Here is a 19,438-nt window from a genome sequence, read left to right as displayed (position 1 = left end):
AACCGATCTGGTCCTTCCCTCCAGCTATGCCTCTTGGTCCAAACCCAAAGTTGTTGCAGACGGGCGTGGTCACAGAGCAGCTCTGCTAAAGCCCTGCCTTCGGCTGGGACTGGCCACCATTCCCACTGGAAGCAAAGGCATCGTTCCCACCCCATTTTATTCTCGGCTTTCATTGGGACTCGGTGTGCAAGGAACTGCATAAATAGAGATGAGGGTCCAGTCCTTTCCCTGATGAAATCATCATCTCAAACATAGCAAGGGCAGGAAATGATAATGTGCTCAGAGCTCTCATTAGCCATGTTTTCCTAATATTTATATTTTAGCTACTTTTATTTACAGAGTCCACTCACACTAGTTAAACTATATACTTTGGAAAAGAATACAAGGGCTGTCTAGAAGTGAATACACTGGACTGTTGATTTCGTTAGGATAATAATGACGATTATCATGATTAATCAGACTTGATGAATAAGATTTTGCCAGACCAGGTGTGGAGGGAGGGCAGGTGGTGGGAACATGGCTGTCTGTCCATGCATGCACACATGCGTGCGTGCGTAGATATGGGGGGGAGGGTTTTTCTTTGTTTTGTTTTTGCCTTTGGTCAAATTCAAACAATGTGCAGTAACAAGAAGTAAATGTCATTTTCCTCCCATCCATCTTCATTTGGCATCCATTTTAAAGCTTACCTTTGACCTTTTAAAATGTTAATACACTTAAGCAGATATAAAAAACACAAAGCTCCTGGAAAAATTAATCACAGCCATATCATGATGCTGGTCTAAAAATGTAACATCAGTTGTTTTCCTCTTTAAAGAAACATGTGTCCAATGCAGCAGCAGTAACTATGCTACAATTACCTATTATTTCCTTTTCAAACAAATAACCACATTAAATGCTATAGCAAAACCCTTTCAGCATAATCAGCTATGAACCAGCACAATCTACTATGAAGCTGTTTTTTTGAGTAACTGCCTAGAATCACAGAAGGGGTCCAGAAAAGGACCTTGAGAAGTGTCCTAACCCATCCCTCAGCCCCAGGCAGGGCCAGCTAAATCTAAACCATTCTTGACAGGAAAACTTATTTAGATTTCCTTCAAGTAGCAGCCTTAAACAGAACTGGGGAAAATGGCACAATTCAAAATATATATGTGCACATACATGAAAATAATTTATATATGAGTATTATGAATACAAATAAGAAAATACAAAGAGACAACCCTGATCTAAATGATAAGTCTCCCTCCTCTGACCACTTCATACCCTCTAACTAAAGAGTTCAAAACAGGAAACTCTAATAAAAACACCTCCTTCCTTCTTAAAGATAAAAGGTTACTCAATTGAGAACCTCAGATCCTTGGAAATGGGGGGCACCTCTTCTCAAGAAAATCAGAATTATCAGGTCCTAAAATATTTGTGTCTTTATGCTGCAAAGCAAAGAGCTCTTCAGTCCCACCACAAAGCAAATACAAAGTAAGAGTGTTGACCAACCTTTCTAGTAACCAAAGTGAGTCTAAGATGTCTGTAGCCTGTTTGTGATCAAGGGCATCCACCTTTTCTCCTGACCTAATCATTTCTGGTGGGAGGCTGTGCTAGGTCCCTCCAGGACAGCCACTGCACAGCTCTGAGGTTACATGCTATGAATGTGGGGATTCATGGCACACAGCCTTATGTTGTGTCCATTTTCCTGTCTGTAGCACTTATGGCATCCATAGCACTCATGGCATCCAACTGATGGCTACCCCCATCAATTTAATACCCTCCTTTAGAGGACAGAAAGCTGTGGTGATGGCCAAAATGTATCCTAAAACAGAAGTGATGATTTTACAGCTAAACACAGCTGTTACACAAGCATCTAAAAAACCATCTAAACATCAAACCCAAACCAAAGGCAGATGCATTTCCTCGGTGAGTGGGGAAGTAAATTCCTTGCATCTGTTTTCTTCCACCTACCAATATTATTTTGGTTGTAGTGCAACTGGAGCGTGGTCAAGCAGTTTTCTGCAAAATGAACACAAGCTTAGGCACAAGGGTGTGGGGAGATGTGCGATACTGAGCTTGGCACCATCAGTCCTGTGAGAGAAGGACACCCCTTGATGTATCCTGCACACACAGGGCAGCACAGCTCCAATACAGAGCCCAGTTTCTTCTGTCACAGAAGCTTTGTGAATCCACCCTAAGTATACATGGTTTCTCCAGACATGAAAAGGCAAGAGGTAACTCCATCCACCCCCCAGGGACCAGAGATGAATTACAAGCATGTCACACGAGAACAGAAAGGCGTCTGTGTGGTCCTTCTTCTAGGATCTGTCTGTATGTTCCTACTCCCTTCGGGCCTCCCCTCAGCATCCCACAGCCCTGCAGAGCAGGCTTGGCTTTGTCAGAAATCCTCTTCCCTCACCTTTCTGCAGGGCAGACCTCCTGGCTGAAAGCTGCCTCTGATCTCCAGTCCCATCACCAACACTGGAGATGAAGGCATCCATTATTCAGACAGTGATGCCTGACTTCTTGGTTAAGAAAATGCTGATTAAAAAACAATGTGTTGCCCTTCCTGTTTGCTTTGCAGTGGCCTTGTGTAGATACAGCTCTACAGCAAGTGATCCATCACCAACAACCAGGAAGATGTGTATCATGCAAACACAAAAATACTTCACATTTCACTTTATTTTCTGTGTATTCCATTCTCATTGCCCATCTATTCCAATGCTACTCACTACCTTTTCTTTAACGTAATTATTATAGATATACTGGCAGGAACACCTAATAGTTTTCTTTTAACCAAGGACCATTTTCTGCAATACTGGCATATAAACTTCAAAGACAATCAAATTTAAAAGAAAATAAACATAATGACTTCACATTTCTCACTTTGTCACTTCTAACCCTTTGTTTCTTGATTTTTTTGCTTATATGGAACAGAATGTACATGTGCCTTTGTCACACTGTTTGTGAACAGTTTATTCACCATATTCTGATAATCACAGACTAGAATTTTAGTAGCACTCCTCTAGTTAATTAGTTTATCCACTAGGCAAAGATTAACAACTGATGAGCTACAAAAAGTTGCTATTGTCTGAGTCAGTCACCAAGTAACTAACTTGGCCATTCAGGCAGGGAGTTTTAGTCTCTGAAAGGTGACAAGTAGCTATGTAATGACTTCTATTATTTTCTCAATAAACTCAGAGAAAATAGGACATTGCAGCTAGAAAAAAACACAGAAAGAGAAATTAGCTGCTACTGTCATTAAGGATTCAGAGACTGATAAAGAACAGTTGGTGCAATGCAGCTGGAGAGGATTTTTGGAGTAAAGTGATTATTCTCTGGCCATTAACAAATTATTTTTTCCTGGACTGAAAGACCTGCACTCCTCCAAATAGCCTGGCTTTGCTATGAGGAGCACACTGACTGCCAGGGCAGGCAAGAATCATTGCCCTCTTGGCCCTCCTGGTGGTCACTGCACTTCCACCTCTTTGTTTCCATGCCACAGGACAAGTGCAGAATAATTAAAATGCTGAAGCACATGTAGACATTGGAAGAGAGATTGTTTTTCAAAATAAGCCTGACCAAATGAATTTGGAGCTGTTTAGGGACCTGCCCTTAGCAGCCCCACTGAAGCTTAGGGAGGTGCCACAGCAAACTTCCCTCACCTCTCCTGTCAGTGAGAGCTCACCCCAGTCATCAGCTCAAAGCTAACACAATGGTAAGACATTCAGGGACACAGTCAGTCGTGAGGCTTATTCTGATTTCTCTCTGCCTGCCATGGGGGAGGTGGGGGGAACCCAAACCCACACCCAGCTTGTCCTCCAAGTCAACAGCTGCTCTAGTGGCTGCTCTCTAATCACTCTAAAGGGAGTGGGAGCAATATAGAGACCTGGAAGTTACTAAGCTGAAGGACACCTTTTTTCTGAAGAGCCTGGAGGAAACAGGAGACCTCCCCCAGGCTCTTTGTTTAATTCTTGAGAACATTTATCCCTCTGGTATCTTAAAGAAGCATTTCCAAACAACTACATGTGCAAATTGAGATCAGTGATGAGTGGTGTCCCTCAGAGGTCCACACTGGGACTGATATCCTTTAATAACTTCATCAGTGACACAAACAGGCAGCCTCCACTCTTGTGAGACCCTGCCTGGAATACTGCATCCAGCTCTGGGGTGCTCAGCATGGGAAAGACACGGACTCTTTGGAGCAGGTCCAGAGGAGGGCCATGAAGATGGTCCAAGGGCTGGAGCAGCTCTCCTATGAGGACAGGCTGAGAGAGCTGGGGCTGTTCATCCTGGAGAAGAGAAGGATCCAGGAAAACCTTACAGCATCTTCCTAATGAGGACCAACAGGACAGACAGGGACAGACATTCTAGCAGGGTCTGTTGCAATAGGACAAGAGGTAATGGTTTTAAACTAGGGTGAAATAAAACTGGACATCAGGAGAGTGGGGAGACATTGCAACAGGTTGCTTAGAGAGGTGGCAAATGTCCCATGCCTGGAAACATTCCAAGTCAGGTTGGACAGAGCTCTGAGCAACCTAATCTAGTTGAAGATGTCCCTGCTTACTGCGGGGGTGGGGTTAGACTAGATGACCTGTAAGGTTCCTTCTAATCCAAGTGTTCTATGATTCTATCGACCAGGAAATATAAAAAGGATGCTGGAAATAGGTCCTGCTCAGAGGGATCCAGCCACTCACACCCAAAGCCAGCAATTAAGTGTGGAGCTGCAGCTGACACAAGGGTCCCCAGGACACCCAGCCACCTGCAGGACTGGCAAAATGCTGCAGATGTGAACCTGTAAACTCACCTCATCCATGTTACAGCACTGCTCTGTACACTAAAGGACAGCACGGATAGAACTGGGTGGGGGTGGGAAAAAAGGAAAGCCAGAACTAACAAGCAACATTAAATCACCCAGCAGAGCAGCTCCTCCACAGAGTGGCCTATTTACAGAGCAGCTCAGTGCCCTGGGAGACATGGGCAATATTGCAAAGGCAGGAAAGGAAATTCCCTAGGAGAACTGAGACAGGCTAACAAAGATCCCCACGGCCTAGGACCTCTCATACAGCCACCTCTTTTTTGAAATCTAGGTTCTGCTGGGAGGATTTAGGCTCACAGCTTTGAACATGAGATAAGGAAAACTTTTTCATCCTGAAAACAGTCTGTGGAACTCAAGCAATGCTGGGAAGTGTTTCACTGCATTGTTATTCTGTAGATACTGTTTCTGGAGGCAGGACCCAGCACAGCCTGATCTCAAAACAAAGCCATGCGTGGCTAGCACCACACATCACCAACCATCTCCTTCATCGTGAAATAAAATAAAATAAAAGCAAGTACTTCCATAAATCATTCATCCATTCCAGTTTCATAACAAGAATATTTGTCAGCTCCCATTTTACATCCCTTTCTCTGGCTGTTCTACAAAGCCACCATTTCAGCTGCCTGTGCAAGCAGACCAGCAAGCACACAGCATCACAGCAGCTCCCACACTGCTATCCCCTTGCCTGTGGAGAGGATGGCCACCCCTCTTCCACAAACCCTCACCTGCATTGCCATAGATTTTTCAGGGGATTTTTAAAAATGTCTTTTTTTTTTTTTTTTTTTTTTTAAATCAGTGGCTCTGGGGCACCCATCATAGGTACTCAGCTACTGTAACAACCACGTGAGTTATGTAAAAGTAATTGGGGTTAAACTATCTGCCATATCAAACTCTTCACATTTGGTCCCATCTTTAGGATCTAGAAACATCTGAAATAAATAAAGCCATGTGCCATTTAACAGGGTCTGGGCTTATTTAGGATCATTCTGGATTTTATGGGAAAAGCCTTGTCCTGCCAGCTTTACAAAACTAGTCTATCACTTGCAAGGTTATCTGCTTTTTTTTTTCCCTTTAGTACCTACACCAAAATATTTTTCCACACAGCTTTTCTTTTTCCTTTTTTTTTTTTTTTTTCATCCTCCAACCAGCCGGATGACAACCACTCCTTATCTTTGGCTGTCTTCCATGCTAAAATAAGAATGCCGTTGTTATGCCGAGGAGCTGCACCCTTCCACCTCCGTTCCCTCCCAGCCAGCACGCAGCTGGCTGTGCAGGAATGCCCGAGGTTCCATTTTCTGGTCATTTTTCTGTGACATTGTTGCAATTTACCCTTTAGCTGTAATTTCTATTTCTAAATCACACCAGGCCTCTCATGCCACGGGTTTCGTAGCCCCAAGTGACAGTGTGTGTCCTGAAGGGCTGGTGATGCTCAGCCCATCTCCACTGCCACTTGCTTCCCTGGCTTGACGTAGGCTCCCGGCACGAGGGCGAGCACGCAGCCAAACGCAGCCAAACGACGCCGGGCGATTCCAGCAGCAGAGAATGACTGCATTAGAAGAGGGGTAGGATTAGAGATTGGTGAGGCTGCTAGGTCTGTATGATTGGCTCCAGCAGCAGCACTTGAATGTATCCCCTCGGAGCAAAGAGGTACCACCTACATTGGGTTTCAGAGTGCTGTGCACAAGGCAGCTGGTGGAAAGTAAGGGGTTTGAGTTGGGGTCTGAACAGACAGCCCTGTACAGATGAGACCTTGGCAGGTCAGGCAGAGATGAGGAGAGAGGGAAACATGAAATGATTTGCCCACAGCTACACTGGCAGTTTGTGTCAGAGGCAGAAACAGGAGCCAGATTTTAAAAAAATAAAATTAGTTCCTCATGCAGGAGATGAGCCAGCAGCCTTTGTTGCATCTAAATGCATTTTTCCCCCAGTAATTCATGCTGCTGCAGGCTCTGCACAGTGAGCTCAAGCATCCTGAAGTTGTAGGGTGCTCAGTGTGACCTGCTGATTGCACATGCCAAGCTCACTACATGACCAGCTCCATTCTCAGCCCATGTCTACAATGCAATGGATGCATGTTGCAAAAGCTTAACACTTGCTCTTTTATGGTAGGAAGCAATCAGGACCCTGCAAAAGCCATCACTGAGGTGATTTCCAGTCTGACCAACATAGCTCTGGCTACTGGATTGCCTCCAGAATTTAATGTATACACAAGAACTCAGCAGCACTCTCCAGTCAACTCAAACAGTCATCCCCTCTTCAAATTTGGCTTCAGTCATCTCTGAAGGTGAAACAGACTTCAGCTTCTCCCTGCTGCAGCTCCTCACAGAAATACTATAAAATTCATTGGCGATGCCAAGGACAAAATAGTGAGGATGCATTAATTGATCAGGTTGCTCTAGCAGAGTGGTGCAGGAAACCATCCTGCCTATCAGCAGCCTCCTCTGCCAGTTACTGTAGTTACATCTGATTAACTGGGGCCACTCACAGCGTCACGAAATGGAAGGAAAGGCTTTTCGAATTTACATATTAAAAAACCAGAGGTGTGTTTCTGATTTCTGTCCTATGGAGTGTTTCAGACATAACATTAGTAATCAGTAGCGTATTTGTGAGGAAATCTTTACTTTGAATGCTAAGCCGATTTGCTAATGATAAATGACATGAAAGGTTACTTAGAAAAAAGAACATTTCCTTATCAAGTTTAAACGGAAAATACCTGAAGAATTAATGGGTAACCAGATACTCTTTCCTCTTTAACAACACATCCCCATTAGACGATATATATACTTTGAATCCCGCATTTGAGTAATTTTTCTTTTTAGAAAAATAATTCTGATGGAGAACATGCACGAAAACTACCATCAACCACGGTAAATAAACCAAAGCCGAAGCAATCTCTCAAAAAAGATGTGTGTTGGGGGTGAAATGAGAAAAGGAGAATAACTGCCCTGCAACTGCTGCCCAGGGCGCTGGCACCCTGCAGCATCCCCCGAGGGATGCAGAACTTCGGGAGCACGGCACTTCACCCTGGCACCCACCGCCACGTACGCCCGGAGCGCTGCGACGCCGGCGCAGATGACCCACGCCCCGCGACAGCCTCATCCAGAAAAAGCCATCGAGAGAGACGCAGGTGACAGCCCATCCGCCCGGCACACTTCGCCAGAAGCCGGGCGGCAGCGGGACGAATTTCTGCCCCAACTTCGGAAGGGTAAAATTCTCCTCCCGCTTCTCGCCTGTGACCGGCTGCGCGAGGGACCCCAAATGATCCCATTACCGCCCATGTTGCGATCCATCCTGCGCGCTCGCAGCCTGCCCTCCCCGGAGCGCGGGCCGGCGCTGCCGCCGCCGTGGCCCCGCCGCGCGTTCGGTGCCCGCGGGCAGAGCCGCGAGCCGCGGGGGGCGATGCCTGGCCACGGCACGCGCCGCTCCTCCCGCGCACCCGCGGCCGCGATTTTGGAGAAGTTGCGCAGGCAGGAGGAGGAGGAGAGGAGGAGGAAGGGCGGGGGTGGGGTGGATGGCTCTGCTCGGGCGGTCACGGTCTCGCCCCGTCCGTCTCCTCCGCGCCCCCCGCCCCCCGCCGCCGCAGCCCCACTGCCGGGACAACCCGCACAAAGCCGCCGCCGCCACCGGGATCTCGCTGCGCCCGCCCGGCGCCACCAGAAACAATAGTCACGGGCCGGAGCGGGGACCGCGGGGCCGCCGCCCTCCCCGCGGCACCGCAGCGCCCGGCCGCCGGTGGGAAGCAGGCTTGGGGGGGTGGGATTCCCGCAAAACGCCGCCGCCCCGGCCAACCTGTCACCGCTCCGCCCGCCCGGGGCTGCCGGTGCGCATCCGCCCCGCGGCACCTACCTCCGGTGGAGGGTGCGGCAGCCCCTAGCTGGGCTCCATGGGGCCGCAGCCGCCGCCCGCTCTGTCAAGCGCGGCCGCCGCCGCCGGGGACGCGCCGCCCTGCCCTGCCCGGTACCGCTCCGCTCCCCCCGCGCCGGGCGGGCCGGGGCGGGCCGGGGCGGGCCGAGCGCCGGGGGCGGGCCCGCCCAACCTGCGCCACGCCCGCCAGCGCCGCCCCCGCAGCCGCGGGGATGCGGGCGGCACGGAGCGCCGGGACCCGCCGAGCCCGGAGCGGCCGGACGGGCGGCCGGGAGGATGCTGCGGCAGGCAGCGTCATCCTTCTTCATAAATCTCCTGCGTTTTTTGCTCCCTGCTTGAAGTTTTGACCTTGTCTCCTCTGCCTCTATCTCGGATTGACCGCGATTCTGACTTCCTGTTTTTTCTTATTTCCCCTCCACCTCTGCCCTGTTTAATTCCTCCTCCCGCCCGCCCTCCTCCTCCCCGTCTTTTCCATCCTCGCTTTCCGTTGTCCTCGTTTTCCCAAACCACTCCGAATATCCTAAACCCCTTGACCTCAGCTCTGGGCTTTAAAACGATTTTGTCACGGGCAAGAGAGTTTTTTCGTAGGTTTCAAATCGCTATTAAGTGTCGTCAGCAGCTTATCGGAAGGTGCGGTGCATTAAACTAAATCCATGGCTAGTATTACATAATATGCCCTCGAATGTACATAAAAGATGATTGTAATTCCATCTGGATTTCTGTTGATATTAGCAAACCGCTCAAGATTTCCTCTTGCGGTTTAATGGGCTTTTCAAAACCTTTGACTGGTGCTGGATCAAACAGATTATGATTTAAGAAAGGGTAAAGCGCACACACTCATGACATCGTAGGAATTAGTGAAAGAAGAAGAAAAAAAAACTTAGTAGGTCATCTTCCTAATCCATCTTCCGAAAGAGGGTAGGAATGTCCCCCATACAATAATTTATGGGCATTTGTCTAGTTTTCTTTCAAATGCTCCAAATATGTGGCTTCCTTATTGCCCATAGGAATTTAGGTCAAGCTACCTGAGAGGGAACTTTGTAGCATCTTGGGATTTAAAATCCACTACTGTTATTCCAAGCTGGTTTGTTTTGTTTCGTTTTGTTTCCCCAGACAGCACAACTGCACGATTGCAGTTGGTCATTTATTTCTTGCCCATCTTCATGCAAGGATTTTGGCCGTCACTTTCCCTAGGTTGAGAGCCCAGGGACATGCACAGCTGAGAAAATGTCAGCTTCGTGCTCAGTGTGGCCAAAAGAGTGACTCAAATGTCAGGACTTGTTAGGAGAGCAACGAAGAGGAAAAGATTTTACACTGGAAAATGTGTGCTGGACCTGTGCTCTGAATACTGCTGGAATTCTGGTCTCACCTTCTCAAAAAGGACATAGCAGAGCTGGAAAAGATTCGGAGGAGGCTAGCAGTGACAATCCATGGCTTGAAAGGGTTTTCTAGTTGGATGCATGCACACTGGCAAGAGGCACCAGAGGGGAGATGTGACAGAGGTTCCTCAAATCTTGAGCAGTGTGGAGAGTGAGCAGGGACTGGTGGCCCTGGCTTCCAGCACAGAAGGGAGAGGCCCTTAACACGCCACCTGACTGCACAGAAGTGATTCTTTGTGCAAACACAGTGGTGGAGCCCTTTGCCATGACAGCATTAAATTGATGTCATTTTGAGGGGAAATTGAATAAATTAACAGAAGAGAAATCCACAGAGAGCAACCAAATCACAGCTTGCTCAGAAAGGTCCCTCCATGACAAATGGCTCGTGGCTGGGCTTGCTCTGTTTTTGCCCTTTCCCCTCGGTGTGTGTTGATAGTCACTGGTCACCTGCCATCATTACGCATTGAGTCACTGAAGAGAGAGAGCACTGGTAGGGAAGAACTTTCTGTCACTCTTCTAAAATGTGACAGAAATAATCAAATCTAGCTGTGGCCTGGGGACAGTGACCTTAATTTAAAATCAATCAAAAATCCCACTCTCAATGGCAGCTGATTGTCCCGTTTGCTTTCAGACTGATGCCCTCCCAGGCCTGCTATTGTCAGTGCTGTTATACAAGTGGGTAAGTAAGCATTGTGTTATCTCCTTGTCTTCCCTCCTCCTCCATGTCTTTGAAGCTGAGAGAGCATGGTCTCAAACTTCTCCGTGTTTCTGGCAGAAGAATTTTTTCTGTGCATTAATTTATAAAGCTGTACATTTATGACTCAGTATGGCTGCTTTATCCATGCAGCTTCTCCAGAAATCTGCCAGGTCAATATTGTATCTTGGTACAAAAAATACTAGCTCTAGTGAGGTCGGCTACCACACGGGAGGCAAACTACAGCAAGAATGAAAATGAAGGAGCCCAAACTATGTATGTGAATGGCCTTGGTCAAGTGACTCATGGTCTCATAGAAGAGCGTACATACGTGAAAGACTTGTAGTCTTTTATGATCCCATAGACTGTTTTCACACTGTTTGTGCAGGATCCTGTATTCAGGTAGATCGCGATAGTCACCATTTGCCTGTGATGTCGGTCCACCTCCCCTAAATCTCAGCACAAATTCACATCTGCAGCGCTCCTCAGCTCTCTTATAAACCGTGTTCGGAAGTTGGGTGTCTAAGGTAACTCTGTAGAGAGGATCTGCATGAACCTGGTGTATTGTCTGGGCTGATAAATGTGACATCTTTCTTTTTGCCAAGCATGTAAAACAATCAGCAGTGTCATTCATCTCACCCTATCACTTGATCACGTAGAAACTCTTTGATCCTGGGATGGTACTATACAGCAGCAAAATTAATACTGCCAGGTGTGATTACTAATCCAGGATGCATTGCAAGCTTTAAATTCTGCATAAGCAGCCACACTGCAAATGCTGGGTGGGGAGAACTGACAGATGAGTGCAAGCACATTGTCTGTTGGGAGCATTCAGAGCCCAGCAAGAACACTCATGGCACCTAAAATGGGGGTTCTAAGCAGATGCAAGATTCATAGTGACAGAAGTAATTTTCAGGTTTTCCTCTAATAATATATAGGCAATAGTAAGCCTGTGGCAAGTCCAAATTGAGTACTGAGCAGCTTTTAAATTGTTTAAGGCATTATCTATTATAAGGAAGTTTATAAAGCTCCATCTCCATTATTTGAGTTTTCACAAGGTCATAATCCACTTGACCCTCGTGGTTTATTTCATCACTATTGTCCCTCAGAGGAATTATAACCTTTACCATTACCACTCGCTAAATATATCACAAGGTTTTAGCGATATTGTCGTAAATCACCAAGCTCAGCTTTGCTACTTGTAATGTGACCATAGTACATACTGGTTTTTGATGCAGTGATTGTCAGCCTGATATAGTTGTAGTTCTTTAATTATTTTATAATGGGAGGAATATGTGCTAGCAGATATGAATGTGTATTTGATTTCCTTTAACATTTAAAAATTACCTTTTTCTGAGGTCATCTGAAATTCAAGTGTAGGCTTTTCAGGCAAAGTTTCTGCAATCAAACATGGAAAATACAAACTCATGTATATTGAAATTAAGCACAGCAACTTCGAGAACAGCATTTTCACAATTCTCAGCATTCTCTTTTCAATTAAATGTATGAACATTCATTAGAAATCATATATAATTTGGTTATCCTGAAAGTATTCAATGAGAAGAACCTAGACACACACTTAGACAAGTTTCATTACTATATGAGTTTTTAAAAGAATAAGCTATAGGGAAGCTAGTGATACCTGAGAATTTTGGATAACAGTAATGCATATAGCTATGCTGCTTTTTACATTGCAGTCTGTTTCCTAGCAGAAAGTTGGTCCCATATCAGCTCCCCAGAAGTCTTAGATACAAGGCTTTTGCTATAGCAAAGATGTGCTACTGAAGCCAATCTTCAGTTGCACTTAAAGATCAGCTAGCATCAGAAGAAGCTGGCCTCAAAACTGTTTTGACAAGACATACCTTCTCAAGTAGTAATTGGGATCCAGTCAAGCTGCTTCTGGCTCCAAGGAGGATTAACCATTACTATATATCATGCTTACTTGCTGGGACTTCTGGGATCCAAAATGTCTTTGCAGCAGCACCTGCAGAAGTTTATCAGTCTCACAGGATATTGTGGGGCAGGTCTGGGCATATAGTACCATTTCTGGTGATGTATGGCAAAACACCTTGAACCAAAAATCTCTCATTTGATAAAAGTGTGAAAATCTGTCTTTGAGGAGGAGGAGGAAGAGTTATCTGTCTTTATTCTACACACCTTTCCATTGTGGCAAAAAGAAGAATAGGGGTGCATTTCAGCATCCCCCCCTGCCAACAGCCCACAGGCTTGTATGTCTACAGTGTCTTAATTTACATCTGAGTTAGTCACTCTTCAACCTTTATGGTCAGCCAGGAGAAATAAGCACTTTTAGGATGCAATTCATTTGACCTTTCTTAGACATGTACAGTAATTTCACAAATACAAGCCGCACCAATTTGACCAAAAGTTTGGTGGAAACCCGGAAGTGCGGCTAATATTCGAGGGCGGCTAATACATGAACAAAATTCTAAAATCTGCCAACACGGAAGTGAGAGCCCGCGGCAGCCCCAAGCCAAGCTGGAGCCCGGCCGGCCCCGGCTGAGGTGGGAAAGCCTGGCAGAGGCGGGGCCAGCAGTGCGGGGGGCGGGCGGCAGAGCCTGAGCCAGCAGGGCGGGGCAGGGGGGGCGGCAGAGCCCAGGCCAGCAGGGCGGGGGAGCCCGGGAGAACTGGGGCTAGCAGTGCAGGGGAGCATGGCAGAAGCAGGAAGGCCGGCGGGTGGGGCTGCCTGGCAGTGGGGGAAGCCCAGCAGAATCGGGGCCAGCAGCGTGGGAGAGCCCGGCGGTGCAGGGGCCTGCAGTGCCGGCCAGGGCGAGGAAACGCGGCGGTGGTGCAGACGGGAGGGGGCGGCCGGCGAGCCTGGCGGCGGCGGCAGCCCTGCCGGCCGGGCGAGCAAACATGGCGCGGGGCGGCCGGCGTGCCTGCCAGCGGCGGCGGCGGCTGGCCCGCCGGCAGGGCGAGTAAATGCAGCGGCGGGGCAGTGCTGACGGGAGAGGGGGGGCCAGTGAGCCCGGCGGCGGCTGCAGCAGCACCACCCGGCCGGCCCCGTTGGCAACCATGAGCGGGCCGAGCCTTCCTGGCCCCGCCCCGAGCCAGTAAACCCCGCTATGCCGCGATCCTGTTACTAATTGGCCAATTTGTGAAAGCTGCGCACGGATTCTCGCTACGAACGAAAGTGTGGCTAATATTCGGGGTGCGGCTATCTATTGACAAAGACAGCAACATTGTCGAGGCACCGGAAGTGCGGCTTATAATCCGTGCGGCTTGTATTTGTGAAACTACTGTACTTTAGGAAGAGATAAATCACCCCCCCAAGTGTCAGTGTTTTTCTGTTGACCACAAAAGGACCAAAGAGTGATTAGTTCAGAGGCAAGTGTCTATATTGCAGGCCATCTACAGGCAATTAAGCAAATCCCTGATTTTTCTACAATGCTGCTCTTACAGTTGCTGTTAAATTGTCACAAATATTTTTATTTCTATATCACTAGTACAGTAATTTCATGATTACAAGCCACACTGTTCTGACTAAAATTTTGCTCCCACCCTGGAAATGCGGCTTACACTCAGGAGTGGGCTAATATGTGAATAATTTTCTGACATTTCCAACCCCAGGAGTGCAAACTGAGGTGCCGAGTTGAGCACCTGCCAGTAAAACCTGGCTTTACACGATTGTTACAAATTGGTTACTCTGTTGTGTGGCGGGTGGAACCGGGCTCAGTGCCGGCAGCGCGGGGCAGGGAGGAGGTGGGGGACTCCCTGCTTCAGGCAGTGCAGCCTGGGGGGGATGCGGGGGCTCCCTCCTGCTGGCCCCACGGCTTGGGGGGAGGCGGGGGGGCTCCTTCCCCTCCTGGCGCTGCCGCCGTGGGTGCCAGCAGGCTCCATCCCCACCTCCCACCACCGCCGCGGGTGCCGGCGGGCTCCGTGCCCCCTGAGTGGCAGCGCCGAGCTGGGCCACCTGGCCCCATCCACAGCCCCGAGCCCTCACGGCCTGAGCCAAGCCAGTAAACCCCGCCATGCCGCGACTCTGTTACTATTTGGCAACTTTGTTGCACACGGGTCCTCGCTGCAAACGACAGAGCAGCTTGTAATTGGGTGTGGCTTGTGTATGGACAAAGAACAAAATGTTTGCCAACACCCGGAGATACGGCTTATAGTCAGTGCAGCTTGTATTCGTGAATTTACTGTATATAAAATAACATATTTTTCACTTTCTTTTACACATTTTTATTTTTGAGAAGCATTATGTCAGCAGACCCTGCATGTTACATTCGAGTTGATTATCTTGGTGCTCTGTTCAGAATTGTTTTCAGCTACCTACTGAGAAATTGACAATTTTTGCACTGTTTCACCCTATGAGTTTCACCAAATATTTGTCTGATTTAATGTAAAGGTGGAAGAAGGGCACATTTTACACCAAGGGAATGAATACAGCATTAGAAATATCTCTCATCACAGTATGTGACTAGAAAGCAAAAAAGAATATGCACACTTTTTTTTTTTTTTATTTGATCACAGGGCAAGATTTTAAATGCTATTAGTAATGAAGGGTCCATGGCAGTAAGAGTCACTGTACTGCCAATAAACCCACTGAGCCTGTGTACAGTACGTCTCAGGAAAGGCCCAAGGCTCAGATGTCTATCTCCATGTTCTTGTATTCCCAACAAGCAGTGAATAATGCATTAGTTTTGCTTCAAGCATCCTATTTTGAATATGCTTTAGCCAGAATTATTAGCTTTCATGTAGTGTATATTGCTAACAGAGGTCATGCTCTGCGCCCATCTAGTGCTGTCTCCAGAAGTGCCCTGGCACAGCACACAGAAACGTTTTACTAGAAATTCTCATTGTTGGTTGCCACTGTGAGGTCCCCTGAGATGTCCAAATTACGTGAACTCCAGATCCAGCTGGAATCACTGAGAATGTCCCTGCAAACACCACCTGTCTTTGGCTCACGCTCAAAATATTTACAAAGCAGAAGGAGGAAAACTTGTATTTGCAATGACTGGGGAGTGCTCCTAATTTCTGTGCTCATTTTGCTCTGTGGAGGTCAGCCCTTAGACCATCTGCCTCTGCTCAGGCACTCCAATGTGTGTCTTGGGCTGTGTAGAGAACATCTGAAACTGTGCAAAACCAAGTAAATCCCTGGGGCTGCTCCTCCCCCTGCCTTTCCTCACCTGGCCAAGGTGAGGAGAGCCTTTCTTTAACCCTTAGATCTTGATGAGGGCCACCAGTGACGAAGTACTGATGGTGACCCTGCTCATCTGCTGAAACTCGTGTGAGAAAGGGTCACAGAGCCCAGTCCTGGGGTGAGGCCTTGCTCTGGGGTGCTGTGAAACTGTACCATTCTCTCCTCCAGCAGCTGTGGTGGTCTAAAATGAAAATTAGCTTTTAGAGTTATAAAGAGAGCATTGTTTAAGATAAATGGTATCATTTGCAAAGGAGTAGGCGTTTACTCACACAGATGTGCACACACACACACATGCACACGTCCCTCAGTTAAGTTTCCACAGCTACCCTTAGTGCAACGCAGCCAGCTGTTAAATCCAAAATAGCAACGAGTGCACATCATACGCCCTCTGTATTACCATTTGAAAGGGACAGTTCCTTGGGAGGATGGGGATTTGACAGGATATGAATATGTCTGAGACTCTATTAGGCACTAATTCAGCAGGACTGGCTGAATGAGATGAAGAAGCAATGAGGAGGAGAGAATCTCTTCAAATTTGAGCTGATTGGTAATTTTGATGAAAGCCCTTTAGTCTCATTCAGTGACTGTTAATTACCTCTGGAAATTAACAGTTATTTTTCTCTTCAGGAAATGTTGTTCGCCTGCCAATATAGAAAGATTAATTAAATTCTTCCATGGATGAAGGTGAAAGTAGGGTCCTCATGGTCAGTGCACATTTTGGCTGTAGATGCAGGGATGTCATGACAAATTCCCTTTCGAAAAGAACAGTCCAACTCTTTCCTCTTGTGTTTTCACAGGCAAGTAAGGTGTCCTTGTCCTTCTGGGGTGAGGTTGGCTTGTATGTGCTTTCACCAGGAAAGTCTGGATGTGGGACAGCTGTGAAAAAAGGGAGGGAAATGACTAGGGTTAAACAGCCTGGAAGTAAATTAGGGGAAGCCTCTTGCACCATTCAAGGGGAAAAAATTAATATCCTGGACAAAGGAATTTCTGCTTCAATTGAAGGGAAACCCTCAGCTTAGACCCTATACAAAGTATCACAAAAGTTAATTGATCAAAAAAAAAGTGGTAACTTGAACCTCACATCCATAGGCTATGCCAGCTTCTCCTACAGTTCTCATTTATTTGATCTTGGTGCAGCCTCAAAAGCTGCTTTTGTCAGCACTAATGATGGTCCTTCCACTGCTCAAGAGTTTATTTCCAATATCCACTATTATGCCATTCACTCCTGCTGTGCAGAATTAAAAAAAAAAAAGTAAAGAAAGAGTGAGGCAATATCCCAGGAAAGCTCCTGTGCAGGGTTGGTACAGGCTTTTGATAGAGTTCTTGATTTAAAGCTGTCAAACCAATATCTGGGCATAGTTGTTAAAAACAGAAAACATCATGAAAGGAAAGGAACGCTCTGTACCTTGATCTATTTTTTTCTGATGGGAAGACCTTGCATTAAGTTTTAATGATGGATTAAATAGATGGAAAGTCAATTGTGAGCCCAACGAGCAGAGAGATTCCAGGCTGCCTCTGTGAGGATCACAGGGAGGAAATGAGGCAGCTGAGAAGCAGCTCAGCTCAGGAAGAAGGCAGCCAGGTCAGACAGCCAGGCTTTCCAGGAGCAGCCTTGCGGACAGCAAACAAGCAGCTGCAGTCGATGGAAGCCAGCAGGGCAGCCAGCTCCAGAGCCTGGTCTGCACTGGGAGCCAAGCCCAGGGGAGCTGCTCTGTGTTCCCACCCTCCAGGCAGCACCGGGGCTGCAAGCTGGCATCACCCAGGATCTTGCCAGGAGTGTGACAGCTCGCCTGGGGGCAGGATGTTAGTCCACATGCCAACTTTCCAGCTGCAAAAACTGCCTGCCACACCCCTCTATCCCTGTGCAAGGTTTCTCTGGGTGCTGGACTGCAGGCCTTGGAAAGGGGGTGCCCAGGAAAATCCAGAATTTTCAGTCTTGTCCTGGTCTCAGCGGGGAGTATTTTTCACACATTTTCCAGGATCAGCAACAGACCAGTGCAGCAATGAAAAATGCAACCTTCTCTTACCTGACTTGCTTTGATTGGAGGGGATCCTGCTTAACAGAGGCATGGGATATGATCCTGTAGGTTTATCCAGCAGCACCATTGAAGGATTGAAGGGTTATACTTTGCAGATTCTGTCATGGCTGAAAGACAAGTTTATTTTGACTCTTGACTGTTCCCTATAGAAAGTGAAGAGGAAATAATACTTAGCCCATTGGCAAGTGTCACACTAGTTACAGATTTTACCTCTAGTCTCCTTTAAAGTGTGTTTTATGATCAATATCACCTCTAGTCTTCTTTAAAGTATGTTTTATGATCAATATATAAAAGCACAGCAAGAACCAGTACTTGTTACATTTTGCATGGGCTCTAATGTTAGAGGTTGCTGCCAACCAATGGTGGTATCTTTGGATGTGATAAATTTGGAGATTAGTAACTTAAAATCAGTTCAACTGAATCCATGATGGGGGAAAACATTGCAAATTATGAACACAGGCAGCAAGAAGTAAGTAAAAGTGATTTAAACAGAGAAGATGGGATGGAAAGGAGTAAGACTCTCACAAAGTATGTATCTGTTCAGTGGCCAGTCTGGAAAAAACAAAGAGAAAGAAGAAATTCTTCTATATAGTCTAGCCAACCTAGATTCCTCTTTATAGCTTTTAAATAATGTCACACGTGGAACAAATATATAATTTCCAAAGAAAAACATGGAAAGTCTCAGTTATGTTCTTATGAATGCTTTCTATTTCTTTCCCAGCTAAATAAATCTGTTTACCAAGTTGGACTCAATTCTGCAAGCCGCTTCTTCAAAACGACATTTTTTGACAAATTTGTTGTTTGCCAGAAACATTCTCTCAGCTTTAATAAAAAAGCCCAAGACCAAACAACTAAAATTCAATGGATTGGAAAGAATCCAATAGGCTTTGGTTCAGTCCTTGTAAAGCAGCAAGTAAACATTTTCTGCATGCTTTAGTAGAGTATATGACTCCTCAGTCCTCCACAGTCTTTGTGTAGAAGAAGGGAGCTAAGCACATGGAGAATAGCTGGTTAGATTTGTTTCATCTTCAGTTAAGAAGGCAAGCTAGATCTTAAGCCTCTGGCACTGATATTAAACTGCCATGATTATAGTCACGAAACCTTTTTCCTCTTCTATGGTACACAAATCCAAGTGTTCCAAAGGACATTAAAAGGTAAGCAAATAACTTCATAAACAAAATAAATGAATGTTCATAAGTGAAACAGAGAAAATTAAGGCTAGCTAGAATAATTCTGTCCTATTTTGAACTTGCTTTTAGCTTGTCTGCCTTCAACTAATCATGTCGTAGCAAATAGAAACACAGAGGAACTATAACAGCTCTCATGGTGAACGTGGTTTTCAGGCTGCTGAGCTAAAAAGTGGTGTTTGACATCTAATGGCAAGTGAGAGAGAAAACATCTATTAGACATGTTAGATAAGCAGTGTCTCCAGTTCCTAAAAGATATTGGCTTGAATGCCATCTTCTGAGACAGAGAGAAAGATACAGGGATACACACACGTGC

General features: G+C 46.6%; 1 protein-coding gene and 1 long non-coding RNA gene across 7 annotated transcripts in view; one reads left to right on the top strand and one right to left on the bottom strand.

Annotated features, from left to right (window-relative positions):
* Nucleotides 1-8,735, bottom strand: part of RAI2 (retinoic acid induced 2) — a 44,200-nt gene extending 35,465 nt beyond the window's left edge. Inside the window, exon 1 of one of the 3 annotated variants that reach the window (XM_033053055.1) lies at nucleotides 8,645-8,735. The gene's annotated coding sequence lies outside the window, so the exon portion shown is untranslated. Of the gene's footprint in view, nucleotides 1-7,833; nucleotides 7,900-8,069; nucleotides 8,133-8,644 lie in introns of those variants that run through there. The other 2 variants (XM_033053057.1, XM_033053058.1) reach the window with 2 other exon arrangements.
* The window catches only part of LOC116992925, a 122,973-nt gene continuing 111,454 nt past the window's right edge, over nucleotides 7,920-19,438 (top strand). For 3 of the 4 annotated variants that reach the window (XR_004417134.1, XR_004417136.1, XR_004417133.1), the window contains exon 1: nucleotides 7,921-8,003. This is a non-coding gene — a long non-coding RNA (uncharacterized LOC116992925). Of the gene's footprint in view, nucleotides 8,004-10,672; nucleotides 10,721-19,438 lie in introns of all 4 variants that reach the window. The other variant, XR_004417135.1, reaches the window with a different exon arrangement.

This window comes from Catharus ustulatus, chromosome 2 (genome assembly GCF_009819885.2).
Source record: "Catharus ustulatus isolate bCatUst1 chromosome 2, bCatUst1.pri.v2, whole genome shotgun sequence".
Taxonomy (NCBI): Eukaryota; Metazoa; Chordata; class Aves; order Passeriformes; family Turdidae; genus Catharus; species Catharus ustulatus.
This window is presented reverse-complemented; position numbering and strand designations above follow the sequence as displayed.